Here is a 17,641-nt window from a genome sequence, read left to right as displayed (position 1 = left end):
CAACTAATCACATTAGCGCCAAACAGCAAACCAGTTATTTTCTCAGTTTTAGAGTTTATAAATGTATTTATACTTGGAGCCTGATACATTTTTTTTTTTTTTTTTTTTATTGTGAATTGAATTAATTTGTGTTATTATTATTTTTTAAATATACATTTTGACAAACATTTTATTTAATACAGATGCCTTTGTGGAAAATAAATTAGATTCCAATTGTGGAAGATTTCATTTTTTCCTTTTTATGGTTTCTACATGATATGTTTACTGTCTGTAAGAGAACCAACAATAACTGTGGGGGTGAAAGTAACTAGTAATTTTAACTTTGAATACTATTTAATTGAGCTACTTTTTACTTGTACTTGAGTATTTTATGTATGATTTACTTGTACCTGTACTTGAGGATATATTAGTACTTTTTACACCTCTGTGACTTATACAATGAAGTGACTTATATGTAAGTTTTTGGCCAACAGCGCCCCCTGGTGAGTAAAATGTTCATTAGTTTTCTATTGTTGTATAAGACGCTCTCTCATTGGTAGTAATTATGCCTGATGTAACAGTCCATACATACAGTATATCCACTATGAGGAGTAAAATGTGTTTGCATTTTTTAATTTAATATATTTGATCTTCCTATGATAATATGACACACATTTAATCAAAGGGCAGCTTCGATCAGATCAATGTTGACAGGTTGTCATGGCAACTCAGGCTAAGATAAAAGCTGCAGAATCTCCATCATTCTACAGAATCTCCTCCTGCACCGTCAGAAACGACTAAAGTAGCTTTAAATATAGATTAACGTAGACCAACGGTTGTCATCAGTGAGCAACGTTTGAGACCAAGGTGAGTTTCTAATAATAATGTCAACTTTAATGACTAATTTAGTGATTTCCCACAATCCAGTGATTAAATACTGCTTGTTTTAATCTAAATGTGTTTACATATTAAGTCATAATCTTGTGTAAATGAGCTGATATTGTAAAGATCTTTGGAACGACTCAAGCTCCTCCCACTGCTGGTGCAAACGCCATTATTGGTTATAAGGTCTTCTTCGTTCTAAGCATTTGGCTGATGAGGGGCCAGATTTCCAGTGCATTATATCAATTCTGGACTGGTGTGGGACAACATATATGTTTGGGACGATGCATCAATACAAAACATTTACGTCGACATATTTTTTGCGTCAAATGGGCGGGGCGATATGGCCTTTTTTAAATGTCTGAATATTTTCAAGCTATATGATGATATACGATATACATCTCAATATTTTGCCCTTGCCTTGAGATGATGCGTTGATGTATAAAACCAGAATGACAATATTCAATATATATTGTTTTCTCTGTGATGTAATTGGGGTTTCCCCTATTATAGCATAGTGCACCCTCGGATCTGGGTTGGTTGCGTTTGAATATGCGATCGGAGTATCAAATGATTTGGTCTTGTACTTTCCTGGTGTGCCTAAGGCATAAAGTGGCGGTGCAGAAGGTAGATATATGTGACAGAGAATAATTACAATGACTAGGGCCATGTCTGGTGTAAACCACATGTACGTTAGAGGTTGGATAGGGCTTTTGTAGTGGATTCCAGTCCTAGTTTCTAGTTTACGATGTCCTTGAGGTGGTAGATGTTATTGAATGCGACGACTGTTTGGCAAATTAGGAATACCATATCTCGGCTTGTAGGGTTTATTCAGCTTGCAGTTGACGGCTCGTCTGTTGGTTTTGTTGTTCTGTATAGCTTAATTTGGTCTCTGTGGACCCACTTGAGCTTTGTTTGGTCTTTGTGTTGGGAATCTTTATTTGGTACACCACTGAAGACAGTTTATCGGTGACGAGGTAGGGTCCGGTCCATTTGGGAAGAAATTTCTTCTAGTTTGGTTGCATGATAAGCGTTTTTGCCGGCGGGCAGAGCAAAACGGTAATATTAGACTCTACCTCCCACCTGTAGTTCGTCATAGGCATGTGCCAGTATCACCCCCCTTTGGTTTTGCGGGAAGATAAATGCATGCATTTGTGAGTCAGCAGAAACATGGACCAAGATGCCATTGACTATCCGTAACAAGTGACGGACAGCGAACAGATGGTCGAGGTTAAGTGTGGAGGCAAAGTCAGAGGAGGAGGGATTGTCTAGTGTATTGTCCCCCATGAGGCGAATCATCAAGGAGATCACGGGGTCTTGGCCTTGTAACATCATCAGGTCTGGTTTTGCATGCGTAAGCAACCACTGGTCTGTTCGTGTATCTGGTACAGACCGGCACTGAGGCAGTGTGCTGAAAAGCCCAGATGGAATTCCTTGTTGTGGTCAGGATAGGCGAGGCACGGAGCCTTCATTAGCATATCGATTAAAGTCTGCATAGCGTGTTGTTGGGGCTCACCCCAAGTGAAAGGGACATCCTTCTTTAGGAATGTGTAAAGAGGTTTGGCTAAATTGGCGTAATTATCAATGAATTGCCTGGAGTAGCTACAGATACCAATGAAGTTTCTTAAACCTGAGACATGCTGGGGAACCTTGAAGTTCTGAAGACCCTGAATGTGTTGTGCCTGTGGTTCCACACCCTTACCGACTAGGAGACCGACATAGTTCACTGTTGTGTGGGAACATTGACACTTGGACAGTGAGATTTTGGCACTGGCGCAGGTCAGTACATGATCAATTTCACTCCTGTGGTTTGCAAATGTTGTGTTTTTCATTAATATGTCATCAACAAATATATGAGGGTGCCATGAGACTTTCAACATGGCTGCTGTTTGGTTCAAAGTTGTGCGACATCGGATTTGTCTCGACTACAATGATACCGTTCCTAAATTATTTCATAAAATGGTCCTGAGAGCAGAGCCAGCGGAGTCACGTGCGCGCTAGAGCCAATCACTGGAGAGCTCATGACATCATCACTGTGGAGTTAGAACTGATCACATCGTCACTGTGGATGAGCTTTTTCTGTTTTTGATCACCGTCTTGCATCCAACGCTGCACTATGTAGAGCACTTAGAGGTTCGCTTCCATTCTGTGCATCTAAACTGAACCAGACTGACTCTGTTCCACCCATCTGTAAGATACACTGTCTCAAAGTAACTTTTGTGTGTGTGTGTGTGTGTGTTAGCGGCATATAATATATACATCGGAAACTATAACAGAATGTCTCACTGCACGTAAAGCTACATATTATTATTATTATTATTATTATTACGTATTATCACAGGCCCATATTTCACTGGCCTCAAATCAACAGGAACAAGTATTTATTAATTTTAATGTGACACATTTAACATGTGATCATTACTTTGTTTTATTCAAAGATATAAATTGTAAACTGAGGAAACATTGGAATTGAGCTGCTGAAAGGAAGTGACGGATTGCTGCTCTGCTGCTTTTTATGGGAACACCTTTAAACACTGAAGGGCTTAATTATAGGACGTCTAACGTCAAAGGTAAGTTACGATTTTCTAACTGGTTTCTGCATTTAGCTCATTTTGTTAACATTTAAAACAGGGATTCACATCAAACATGTTATATATAATTGTCTACAATATGTTTCAAGGCTGTAGCTATTGAATATTTTTGTAATCCAGTATTCCACTGAAAATTCCATAAATTAACATATTTTTTTAGTTATAGAGAAATTATATTCATACATGAGAAACTAACATATTTGACTCAGGAATGAATGAACCATTTGTTTCCTTTTTTAGACAATCAACACTTTTGCTTTTTAGCAAACGGCAATTGCATCTCAGGAAATGTGACGAGTTAATATAAAAATGAATAAAACAAACAGAATAACAACTTTCTACTTCTGCCAAGTCCAAACATCTTCTCAGATATCTACAACTACATAGATATCTTTATTTGAGGAACATTGAAGATAGCTTGAACTAAAGTTTAGAATTGGTAACGTGACGTTTTCCATATCTTTAACTTTCATTCTACGGAGTCCAAATGAGGTTTGATATAAATGTAATGTTCATTTTGAAAAAAAAACAGGATTGAAGTGCAAATATATCTAAGCAGCTTCTAGGTTAGAGATTAAATGTGTAAACAGTTTGCCATTGGTTTCCATCATCTACCACCCACCACTAAAAGTCATGTGATGTGTGATATAATCTAAGAAAGGTCTCTACTGCTCATGGGGAACGTATTTTTTTTTAATATAAATTAGCTGTCAAAGGATTAAAAAATAACCAATCAATTGCAAATCTGACTAAATAATTCCGATTAATCACAATTTGTGAATTTCAGTCACAAGTTGCACAGAAATGACGTGTATTTATAAGTTACAAGTAAAGTAATTTAATTTGTTCCCAAACAAAATCACTGTTAAATGTAATGTGTGGTCCATGCAGACTTTAAAGGTTTGTGCTGTTAAACTTCAGTCTGTTATTACACAATATATTGGTTATTTTAAAGAAAACAAGATTGTACATTAAAATAAAATGCGCAAAAAACCTAACCTATAATTTAGAAAAATTCCAGTGTCAATACGAGAGAACTTTAGAACTAATTTGAACCTTAAACATTCAAACTATTGCACTTTTACATTCAGCTGCTGAGGCACAGCCGACTGTCCACATTACTACAGGAGGACTGAATCAATGCTAAATACTAGAGGTGATCTCAGTGAGATGGACTCAGAAACATTAGTAAAGGAACGTTCCACAACAATGAGAGTGTCCTGTTAATGTGCTGCTTGTCTCTGTCCCTCAGTTTGTGGACATGTCTCCTGCCTGCAGTGGGATGTCTGAACATCACTTCCTGTGCTCCATCTGTCTGGAGGTGCTCACTGATCCAGTCACCACACCATGTGGACACAACTTCTGCAAAACATGCATCAGCACACACTGGGACACCAGTACCACCAGCAGGTGTCCCGTGTGTAATCAGGTGTTCAGCACTAAACCTCAGCTGAAGGTCAATATTATGATGCGTGAGATGGTTTCTCAGTTCAGACGTGAATCTGAGCAGAAAGCAGCAGCACCAGGAGAAGTTCTCTGTGACGTCTGCACTGGAACCAAAGTGAAGGCCCTGAAGTCCTGCCTGGACTGTATGGTCTCCTACTGTGAGACTTGAAGCCTCATCTGACAGCATCAGGCCTGAGAAGACATCAGCTGGTGGAGCCTGTGGAGAACCTGGAAACCATGATGTGTCCAAAGCACAGCAAACCTCTGGAGCTGTTCTGTCAGAGCGATCAGACACGTGTCTGCTTGATGTGTTCTGTTTTGGAGCACAGGAGTCACCAGTTAGTCCCTCTGGGAGAAGATCTGTTTGAAGACAAGAAAGTTTATCTTCAGCAGATGATCCAAAAGAGACGAGAGAAGCTGGAGGAGATCAGAGAGTCAGTGAGATTCAGGAAGGAAGCAGCAGACAGAGGGAAAGCTGAAGGTGTGGAGATGTTCACTGCTTTGATGGAGCTTGGTCAGAGAGGCCTGAAGGAGCTGATGAAGACAATGGAGGAGCAACAGGAAGTAGAAGAGAGAGAGGCTGAAGGTTTGATCAAAGAGCTGGAGAAGGAAATCTTTGAGCTGATGAAGAGAAGCTCTGAGGTGGAGCAGCTCTCCCACTCTGAAGACCACCTCCTCCAACACTTCTGCTCCCTGAAAGCTCCTCCAGCCACCAAGGACTGGACAGAGGTCATGGTCCATCCATCATCATATGAAGGAACTGTGCTGAGAGCTGTGGCTCAGCTGGAGGACACACTCAGTGACAAGATGATGAAGATAAAGATGTTAGAGATGAAGAGGCTGCAGCAGTTTGCAGTAGATGTGACTCTTGATCCTCTTACAGCTCATCCAAACCTCGTCCTGTCTGATGATGGAAAACAAGTTTATTGCAGTGATGTGAAGAAGAAACTTCCACACAACAAAGAGAGATTTTATCCTTGTGTCAGTGTTTTAGGGAAACAAAATTTCAGTTCAGGTAGATTTTACTTTGAGGTTCAGGTTAAAGGAACAACTGAGTGGGATTTAGGAGTGGTTAAAGAATCCATCAACAGGAAGGGAGACATCACTAAGACTCCTAAGAATGGTTTATGGACTGTGATCCTCAGAGATGGAAATGTGTATACAGCATGTGAAGATCATCCAGTCATTCTTCATCTGAAGTGTGTTCCTGAGAAGGTCAGAATCAGAATCAACTTTATTGGCCAGGGGTGAATGAATACACACGAGGAATTTCTTTTGGTGACCTGTGCTCTCTCAGGTAGTATAACATTAAATAATAACAATCAACTAGAATAAAGAAAAATAAATAAAAAAAGAGAAAAATAAAAATAAAAATAAAAATAAAAAAGAAGTATAAACATAAATATAAGAGTAGTTAGACTAATATGTGCAAACTAAATAAAAAATAACAAGATAATAATAATAATAATAATAATAATAATAATAATAATGAAATAAAATAAGAATACAATAATAATAATAATAAGATAATAGTGCAGTAGTGCATTGATGAGTAGTGCAAATAGGTGAACATTTAAATGAAAAAATTATGTCCATGAACATTCACAGTGACAGGTTGTTCCAGGGTTGATATGTTTAGTTCCAGGTTATATCACAGTAACAGAAACAGGTCTGACACTCTTTGACTGTTTAGTGTTGATCAGTGACAGCCTGAGGGAAGAAACTGTTTTTATGGCGGGAAGTTTTAGCGTACAGTGATCTATAGCGTCTGCCTGAGGGGAGGAGTTTAAACAGATTGTGTGCAGGGTGGGAGGGGTCTGCAGTGATGCTACCTGCCCGTTTCCTGACCCTGGACAGGTATAAGTCTTGGATGGAGGGCAGATCAACACCAATGATCTTTTCTGCAGTCCTGACTATCCTTTGTAGTCTGTGTCGGTCTAGTTTGGTTGTAGATCCAAACCAGACAGTGATGGAGGTGCACAGAACAGACTGAATGATGGAGGTGTAGAACATTATCAGCAGCTCCTGGGGCAGGTTGAACTTCCTCAGCTGTCGCAGAAAGTACATCCTCTGCTGTGCCTTTTTCCTGGTTGTGTCTATGTGGGAGGACCACTTCAGGTCCTGTGAGATTGTGGATCCCAGGAACCTGAAGGAGTCCACGGTAGCCACTTTGCTATTCAGAATGGTAAGGGGGGTGAGTGGGGGGGGGGTTTCTCCTGAAGTCCACTGTCATCTCCACAGTCTTGAGTGGGTTCAGTTCCAGGTGGTTCTGACTGCACCAGAGAGCCAGCTGTTCCACCTCCCGTCTGAAGGCAGACTCGTCCCCATCCCTGATGAGACCGATGATGGTGGTGTCGTATGCAAACTTCAGGAGTTTCACAGAGGGGTCCCCTGAGGTGCAGTCATTGGTGTAGAGGGAGAATAGCAGTGGGGAGAGAACACACCCCTGGTGTGGGTGAGTGTGTTTGTGGACTATGAGGAGGGTGTGGTCTCCTTTTATGATGTAGATGCAGCAGCTCTGATCTACTCCTTCACTCACTGCTGCTTCACTCATAAACTACACCCATACTTTAGTCCTGGTTTAAACTATGGTGGTAAAAACTCAGCACCTCTGATCATCTGTCCTGTCAATCAAAGTGAATGATCAGTGTCATGATGAAGTCTCACCAACAATAGATTCAATGGTTCTCTGCAACCATTCACTTCTCCAGGTTGGTTACACACTCCATCCAACCTAACATGTATGTTTCTCAACAGTGGGTGGAAACATTTTATTAAAGAAGTTTCACATTTGGTGTTTGGATTGTGATGAAATAAAAGTTGAATTAAAAAAAAAGAATTAAAATATGTTGAGTATCATTGTGGTGCATTTTATTTTTAAGTGTTGTATGTCGGTGTAGGGAACCAAACCACATCAAGCCTAAAGACTCTCTTCCTAGCAGGAATTAACCAAGGAGCCTGTTTCTTTATCACAAACTGTTTACACAATAACTGCCCCTGTAACTTTGAGGTGCATAGCTAACCCACTATGCGGCCTTTGAACCCAATACCGTAGCCAAAAAGACTGACTCAACTCTTTGAAATATTCAGTACGAACTCTTTTTACGACTCCACACGGGGGAAGAATGTCCGTCTTCTCCCTCCTTTACAAACAGATACTTTTGGGATGCTGTAAGATCTCAGAACTGTCCCACTGACCCCTGACCCCCTGTGGTGAGATGTCACAGAAGGACACTTTCCAGACCTCTTCTCTGAGATGTGTCCCAGTGAAGAAGGGAGAACAAAGAAATTGTATTATGTTTGAAAAGTTACAAACTAAAACATTATTGGAATGATTTCTACAGAAATTGATATTGCAAACCATGTCTGTCCTATTCCACTCTTTTCAGATAATTTAATACCCACAGAATGCTATTTTAAATGTTTCATCATTTAAAAAGTGCTTAAAATACTAGAAAACATCACAAAAGTTAGTTTAAGGTATCTACTGCAACCATATAGTAAAGAAGAGGCATAACATGATTTTTGACATTTATGTTTATGAGTAATTACAAGTAAAATTCATTAACCGGTTCCTAAAGTGATCCTAGGATGGTTTCCAGTCATGTTTGGTATCAAACTCTTTCGTATTACATGATATTTCAAGATATGATGTTGAAAAGATTATTTGAATATGCTGAACTCATTATTATGGTTTATGTGTAAATCTAGGAATCATCCCTCCTGTTTGTCTTTGTCTCACATCAGAATCAGAATCAGAATCAGAATCAGCTTTATTGACCAGGTACAGTTTAGAACAATACGAGGAATTTGACTTGGTAGTTGCAGTGAAAGAAGACATCAACACACCGGGGCAGCCTTTTGCGGCGCCCACATATTTAGGTGAAAAAGGGATCAACAACAGGAGGAGAGGAGGGGTGAGGGGAAAAAAAAACTGCCAGTTTGAAACTGATTTCCCTAAACAGAGAAAGCAGTGTGAAACCAGGAAAAAAAACCGCCTCTGCAAACATAAATGTAAGCATGACACAGTCAAACAACTCGAGACAAGGCATGTGGGAAGGGTTGGGTGGGAGGTTGGCTGGGGGAGGGGGTCAGGTGGGAAGAACAGCAGGATTCCAGCCGTTTGGGGACATGGGCGTGCTGCCAATGGGTGCTGCAACCACGCCTCCATGCAGCTGCGGATGGGAGGTGGGGAAAGATGGCCAACGAGGCATTTGAAGTTGAAGACCTGTAGCTGCATTACTGACAACCAGATGACGTGTGGAAAAGTTCAGCATCAACAGTTCCAGGTGGGAATGCAGGGAAGGAGCGGGGGGAGGGAGTGGGGGTAAGAGCCGCCGTCTGCAGAAACTTCCTGGTGATAAGAGATGAGACAACCTTGGCTTTAGCCTTGGCTGGCTGGGGAGCCGAAAGGGAGATAAGCAATGTGATTTGATACAGGCTATGTTAATTTCCAATAGCCTTCTGTCCTGGGTCTCTCTGCTGTAATCCAATGAGTGGCCTAGTTTCCACTTCCAAGCCGGGTCTCCAACTTCTCCCAGTTGTTATCCATAACGTGTAGACGATCCAAAAGCAGCTCTTGCTTTTGATATCGATCAACACATGAGTCTGAGTGTTCAGAGCCCTGCTACATCCTTCAGAAATCACTGGCAGCTTTTCCAAAACAGTCGCCAGCGTAGTACGGACTTTTCGATAGATTAGGAAGCCACCAGCTCCGATCAGCAGCATGCCTACTATCATTATTCCAATCATGTAGATGTCCTCCTCGTCTTCCACGGAAAGGATGGACAGACACACAACTCGCCACTTGTTCCAAGGGTCAAGAGTGTATCCAGCCGCAAACGTCCCGCTTGGACATGCGGGTTCACCACCCTCGGTTCTTTTTGTCGAAAAAATCTGATCGATAGCACTGAGAGACCAACTAATTAATTCCATTATTCCGGTTTTGGATGAGTTACAGAGAGAGGCTCTTGTTAGGCTCACAAGACCTGACAAAGCAGCAGCTGGGAGAGAGATAAGAAAGGAAGGGAGGGAGAAACAGAGAGTGCGACTGTCCTCGTCGAGAGAAGCAAGAAACATAAACACACACACCAGACACAGCCAAGGGCAGCCAGCTGAGATGCTGGCAACTTTAAACCAATCAACGAAGTTTCCTTCTTGGGAGGCAAGTCCCAAAGATAAGCTTTAAAAGGAAGAAAGCCGCTCCTAACTTCAGTTTTGGGACGCTGGCGTTTCATACTCAACGCGTTTCCCTTCCCCACCTTTTAATTTAGTTCATTTTATTTTTAGTTGAAACAGTTAGATTTTTGGAATCAACAGCTGCTTGGTTCGGACGAATCCAGCATCTAGTGATGTGCGTAACAGCCGAAAGAAGCCCGGCCCGCGACCCATTGGGGTAAGCCACGAGCCATTCTCTAACCCAGCTGTGAAGGCCAGAACCGCCTGGAACGGCTGAAGGGGCTATTCTCTGTGGAAACGCAACAGAACTCAACGGTGGCACGTCCTGCTGCATTGCTTCAAACAGCACCTCCAGGTCCAACCCTGACATCATCTTCAAGGTACATGAATGAACTTTCATCAGCAACTTCATCCACAATAGATCACATACATACTTCTATAACTACAAACTTACACACACTCACAACATGTTCCACACACAGTTCATCTCATTCATGTTTGTTCGTCTCCCCGTCTGTCTCCCTCTCTTTGTGAGAAATAGTAAAGGATACTAGTGAGAAATGTATCCTTAACTTATATAGTATCTATTCAGTTTATGTATAGGATCTATTTGTTTGTTTCGGAAACAATAATCATGCTTTATGCTGTTGCTATGGTGCTAGCACACTAAAAACGTACCGGAAGTGACGTTTTTTTTTTTAAAAAAAGGAAGAGATGTTGAATTAGGCTTTTTACTTTTTAAAACCCTGAATGATTTACTTTTTACCATTATTATTATTATTATTATTATTATTATTATTATTATTATTATTATTTATAGTCATTCACATTTGAATTTATTTCCACACCTTGAGGCTAAAGTTTCATTTAAAACTGTTTGAAACCTTGTAATAATGGAACAATGTGAATAAAGTTTTTTTTCTTTTAAAAAAAACGTGTTGTGCCTTCACTTAAACTATATTAATAAAGTAAGAAAAAAACTATTAGACATGCACTAAACAATACATATTTCAATCTGTTTAAACAAGTTATATTTTAAAAAAATATTTCACTTATTTCTCTAAAAAAAAAAGTTATTTTTCTAGTTTAGTGTAATCTCTGTAGTTGTGTGTTAGTAATAAATACTAAAACAAAAAGGTTATATTTTGGGGGTCAATATTTTTAGCACAGCAGATTATAAATATACTGTATAAATATATATATATATATATATATATATCCGTATATTGTTTTCTGAGTGAATCCATCTGTTGTGTAACGTTACAAAAACTATTCCAATATGACAACAAAAGGAAAGCACGGTGATCAAAGTCATTTATTAGTTAATGTGAGAGTTCTAAGATCTTTGTTACATCAACAATAAAATGGTTCAGAAACCGACACATTTCAGAATAATTGTCTTTTTTACATCATCCACTTTAATTAAAACTAAAAATCATCTCCGTCACTTTTTACAGAGGAATTAATTGTTGAGAACGTATTGATCCAGTTAGATTGATTGAATGGTGATCAGCCAATCACATCCAGCCATTTGACTAAGGTAAACAAAGAGTTAACAGTGATGAAAAATAAATAACAAGTGGTAAAAAATGGTCCAAAAGTGGCAAAATAGTGGCAAGAAAATTGTGAAAAGTGACTAAAATGGACCAAAAACAGTCAAGAGTGGCAAAAAAATGACAAAAAAGAGGAAACAGGTGGTATGCAATGGTTACAGGTAGCTTAAATGAGCAAAATGTGGAACAAAAAGAGGCAAAATGTAGGAAGTGCTATTTATTTTGCCAAAGGTTGATTATTTGGATGAAAAGTGCTTAACAATGGTTAAAGATTAGACAAAAATTGAATAAAAGTGTCAAAAAGAGAGATATTTTTTGGCAAAAGGAGCAAAAATCTGAAAAAAACAAGAAAAAGTGTTTTTTTTTTTTTTTTGAAAAGTGACAAAAATGGGACAAAGAAAATTGTAAAACAGCCAAAGAAAAGGATTAAAAAAAAGGGTTTAAAAAGTTTCCCTTTTTAAGGTTTTCTGGGGAAATAATAATTAAAATGAAGACATAAAGAGCCACATGTTGAGAATCAGTGACTTAATAACAGCTTTATCATGGTTTTAGTAAATTAATTTAATAAACTTTATAAATGGCTGCTCCACCCTGGTCTTCATCATGAGAGGAGAGACTGACAGACCAGCTACGACAGTAGAAACACCTTTAAAACACGTCCCAGGAGAACAAGGACTACAGAGAAGAGCTAAGAATCATGGGACATGTAGGATTTTAATGAAAACTACTACATGGTGGTGTTCTCCAGTTTGTAAGCTCTGAGGAGAACAGACTGTCTGCTCTCCTCAGAGCTTATATACATGGACAGTTATTACATACACACAGGCAGCATCAGGGGCAGCTAAAGGGCTGCAGGGGTCCTCAGGTAAAGACTGGAGCATCCGTCCAGATCGCCTGTATTAAATAGATGGTGAGGCTGATGTATGTCTTTCTGGATTATTCAGATTAAAATATGAGTTTAACCAACCCGTGAACATCTGGAAGTCCCTTTGTGTCCAAGTGTGCAACAATTATTACGATAGTATTGATTAAAAAATGAAAAAACAACAGAAAATCTCCCTACGTTGCTGAAAACGGAGCGTAGGGGGTGCCATCACTACAACATTGGGGTCCCCTACACTCAACAGCACTGGAGAAAACCCTGGGAGCAGCTGCAGGATAATCCACAACACCAGTGAACAGGTGAGTTCATAAAATCTCTTAATAAGGGAAGTGAAGTTTAATTATTAATAACAGTAAACAGTTGAAGCAGCTTTCATTCACTGTTTATCACTGTTGAACATATCAATAGTACCATCTGATGGATATCCACAATCTAGAAGTGATGCTGATTGGCCCCAAACACAGTCAATACAGGGTCACAATGAGTCTGTGTATCTGGTTTAGTTAGTGTTCAATGACGTGTGAAAGTCAAAGTGAGTCAGGTCACACAGAGAGGAGAGGGTGAACAATTAACCACCCTGTACTGCCTTCACTCAACCTGGGATTTTCTGCCTCCTGCTAATGGTTGAATATATTCTACTGTAAAGAGGAGACTTTGATAAAGAAGTGTTTTTCAAACTAGTTCAGCTCTTTCTGATCAATCTAAGCACTCTTCTAACCTGGATATCAGGGATCATATGTTAGGGTTTCCTATAGAGACTCTATTTTCCCACACTCTCCTGGGGAAAGTGAATGCACCTCATAATGAAATGCAGAGCAGCTGATGGAGAAGCTGTGAGATGTTACAGAAGCTGTTTAGAAAGATTTGAAGCTTTTCAGAGAGCTAACATGCTAATGAACCCTTGTTCACTCCTTTAACTTTACATACACTTGTACACTTCATGTACACAAACGCTCCATCTCAGTGCAATAAAAATGTATTGCATGAACATATATCGCCAAAACTCAATATATGTTGAATCACGATACACTGGCCATCTCTATGTCATTAACAATAAAATAAGGAGGCTCTTTTACTTTACAGCCAGGCCTGCATGGGGTTGACACCCCTCTGTGTAGAATTTGCATGTTCTCATCATGCCTGTGCGGTATTTCTCTATTAGTACTCTGGCTTCTTCACATAGCCCAAAAACATGTACTGTATGTTAGAATAGCTGTGGTTTTCATAATACATTGTGTTTGTCATTATTCTCTATCCCTTTACAATTAAGATTTCTATTTTACAAATACGTCATTTCAAAAATGTCTGAACTTATCTCTCCATAAAATACGTTGCTGCTTTGTTCCCTCTTATGTGTTTAAAGAGAATGGAAGGGTCTCTCATTGAGGTTTATTGATTTATTTCATTCAAGAGATTAAAATACATTTCTTTCTTGTCCACATTGAAAAAGAAATACATTTTTATGAAAAGATTATTGCATCAAAGATATAACGCATACAGTAAATATTGAGAAAGCAACACATTTGTTCTATCAGTTATATCCACAGATAGAAACCATGTGACCACTAAGTGTTTGTTTGGGTCCAGCCAAATGTCCTCAGATATTGAATGTTTATCTCTGTAGACAACACAGTCAGTCCTTTCTTTTTGCTTCAGTGGTCGTTCACACTAGAATTAAAGAGCTTTTCACAAAAACACATTGTATGATTTAACAAAAAAAGAATGCATTTTATTGCATACATTAAGTATTTGATCACCAGCAAGAATTCTGGCTCTCAAAGACCTGTTAGTTTTTCTTTAAGAAGCCCTACTATTCCCCGTTCATTACCCATATTAACTGTACCAGTTTGAACTGGTACCTGTATAAAAGACACCTGTCCACACACTCAATGACTCCAACACGGGCAAGACCAAAGAGCTGCTGGGACCACAATAACAAATGTTAGTATTAGTAACATGTCATCATGGATTCAAATCCTGCAGTGCCTGAAAGCTCCCCCAGCTTAAAGTCCGTGTAAAGCACAAATACATTTGTGTTATGAGTTTGTCACACCACAGATACATGTGTCATTGACCACTGAGCCAAATCTGAAAGATGAAACCAATCGTTACGTATATAAAATTAAGTCTGAAAATCATGTTAAAACAAGCACTTCCCTCTGCTCTCTAACGCTGGGGGCGTGTCAGTTAGAGGCGCTGGAACCACGCCCACGAGTGAGAAGGAAGGCACCGCCTCCATGTATTAACCCTAACCCTATGGGAGAGAGCAGTGTGAAAGACCGAAACACAGGAAAACTCCAGAAATGCTCGGATCGTGCCACACGTAATAAATATTAGCAGAAAGGTCTGAATATGTGCATCCCTCATGGGTAGAGTCCGCTAGAGGCCAAAAACTAAACTAAATGCTTATTTCATGGAAAATGTGACACCAGCGGACGCGTTTTATTTCTGAGTCTGAATATGTTGTTTGTTTTCGGCTATGGGTACAAAGTTTGACAGTGTCAGCATTTTGTGCATTTCATAGCCCAAATGACTAAACGGCGCTATTTCATGGTACGGCTGTACAGTCTCGCACGCCCCCTCCCAAAAGCACACGGCTGTTCTACCTCTGTTCCCATAGCGTGTTTTTATGTGTTTTTGCACATACGCAGTCAGTTCCCAAGATGACAACCATTTACGTAAAAAGGCAGCTCTCTACGCTGCCTTTGGACGTAACCGAGCTATGCTAAATGCTATATGTAAGTTCACAGTACATTAGTGAATTAATTTCATGTGGCCGCTGCTGCTATGTTCTCTAGCTAGAGGGAGGGATAACACTACAGGCAGGATGACAGCGCTAGGCGATAGAGAAACTTTGTTTTGAGGAAAAACGACAGCTTTTAAAAGATGAGAGACCAACACCTGAGTTACCAGAGCTTCAGCAAAGGTAAGGTCAGAACATTGTTGGTATTTTTCACAGTGAAAGGAAGGATTGACTTTGTGAATGCTCCTCACTGAGGCTTTTCTGAGTTGTTGTCATTTTCTCTGTTTCCAACACAAACAACGATGCGCTGTCGTGTCATGAGATATATCTTGTTGGGAGAGTATGGAGGCTATATTAAATAATTGCTCATGTTTTGTTAGATGGCTAAATGCTTGTTCATGTGGATTTTGTTGGGTTTTTTCTTTCTTATTATGAATTTTATATTTTGATAAGCGCATTGAGATGACTGTTGTAAATTGCTTTATACAAATAAAGTTGAATTGAATTGAATTAACACTTGCCAGCAGAAATATATGGAATTATTATTGGTGGTCTCGATTTGCAACGCCCTGCCTACCCAAACCTAGTGCTCACGGCACGTCACTGGTTTCAGTGACGAGCCGTGAGCACTAGGTTTTGTGCATATATATATATATATATATCAGCATTTACATCCCTATTAATGTCTTCTTTTTTTAATTATTACATTTCTTCACTTGAAAGATTTTAATGCCTGTTTTGACATCCGCCAATGACTGACACAGTTCATGCTTTTAACATATGAATCCATCCCATGCTGTTTGCCTGCCAGCTTTACTCACAGTGGGATCAAACCATGATTCAAGGCAAGGCAAGGCAAATTTATTTATATAGCGCATTTCATACTCAAGGCAACTCAATGTGCTTTACATGATAAAACATTCAATTGTTTAAAATCAATAAGAACATTTAAAATCATCAGTAAAATCAATTAAAATCATCAGTAAAATCATCATTACATCAACAACATGACAAAAAGTCTCTCTCTCAATCATATGCAGTAGATAAAAAAGTGCCTTTAACTTTGATTTAAAAATGTTCACATGTGATGCTGACTTCAGCTCCGCTGGCAGTTTGTTCCACTTCTTTGCAGCATAACAACTAAAAACAGCATCACCATGTTTACTGTGAACTCTGGGCTCCACTATCTGATCTGTGTCCATAGATCTCAGAGACCTGCTGGGTTCATATCTGACTAACATGTCACTGATGTATTCTGGACCAAACCTATTCACAGATTTATACACCAGCAGCAGAACTTTAAAGTCTATTCTGAGGCTGACTGGGAGCCAGTGTAAAGACTTTAAAACTGGAGTAATGTGCTCTGACCTCTTTGTTCTGGTTAAGACCCGAGCTGCTGCGTTCTGAACCAGCTGTAGATGTTTGATGCTCTTTTGGGGGATTCCTGTCAGAAGACCATTACAATAGTCCAGTCTGCTGGAGATAAAAGCATGGACCAGTTTCTCCTGATCTTTCTGAGCCATTAAACCTTTCACTCTGGAGATGTTCTTTAGGTGGTAGAAGGCTGTTTTTGTGATAGATTTGATCTGACTGCTGAATGTAGGATCTGAGTCAATCAGAACACCAAGGCTTTTGACTTGGTCTTTAGCTTTTAAAGATCGAGACTCAAGATAATTGCTGACAGCAGTCCTCTTTTCCTTGTTACCAAAGACAATCACCTCCGTCTTGTCATGGTTTAGTTGAAGGAAGTTTTCACTCATTCAGCAGTTTATTTTTTCTAAACAGTCACACAACACCTCAATGGGACCATGGTCATCTGGGTTCAGTGATAGATATAGTTGTGTGTCATCTGCATAGCTCTGATAATCAACCTTACAGTTCTGTAAAATTTGTCCTAAAGGAAGCATGTAAAGGCTAAACAGAAGAGGTCCAAGAACAGATCCCTGTGGAACCCCACAGGACATTGGTAATCTGTCAGATTCAAAGTTTCCAATGCTTACAAAATAACTTCGCTCCTCCAAGTAGAACTTAAACCATTGCATTACTTTTCCATTTAGTCCAACCCATGTTTGCAATCTGTGCAACAAAACTGTATGATCTACAGTGTCAAATGCAGCACTTAGATCCAATAGAATGAGAACAGATACTTTTCCTGAATCAGTGTTCAACCTTATGTCATTGATCACTTTGATCAGAGCAGTTTCTGTGCTGTGATGAGAACCAAAACCTGACTGAAATTTATCAAATATTTTGTTGAATGTTAAGAATTGACTCAGTTGGTTGAAGACCACCTTCTCAATGATCTTGGCTATGAATGGAAGGTTCTGATTGGTCTATAGTTAGCCAGTATAGAGGCATCCAGTGTTCTCTTTTTTAACAGAGGTTT

The 17,641-nt window shown here is 39.4% G+C and overlaps 1 pseudogene; it reads left to right on the top strand.

Annotated features, from left to right (window-relative positions):
• The first annotated feature begins 765 nt into the window (after positions 1-765).
• Positions 766-7,645, top strand: LOC114471692 (E3 ubiquitin-protein ligase TRIM39-like; annotated as a pseudogene).
• The last annotated feature ends 9,996 nt before the right edge of the window (positions 7,646-17,641 follow it).

The sequence above is a fragment of the Gouania willdenowi genome, chromosome 1, assembly GCF_900634775.1.
Source record: "Gouania willdenowi chromosome 1, fGouWil2.1, whole genome shotgun sequence".
Taxonomy (NCBI): Eukaryota; Metazoa; Chordata; class Actinopteri; order Blenniiformes; family Gobiesocidae; genus Gouania; species Gouania willdenowi.
This window is presented reverse-complemented; position numbering and strand designations above follow the sequence as displayed.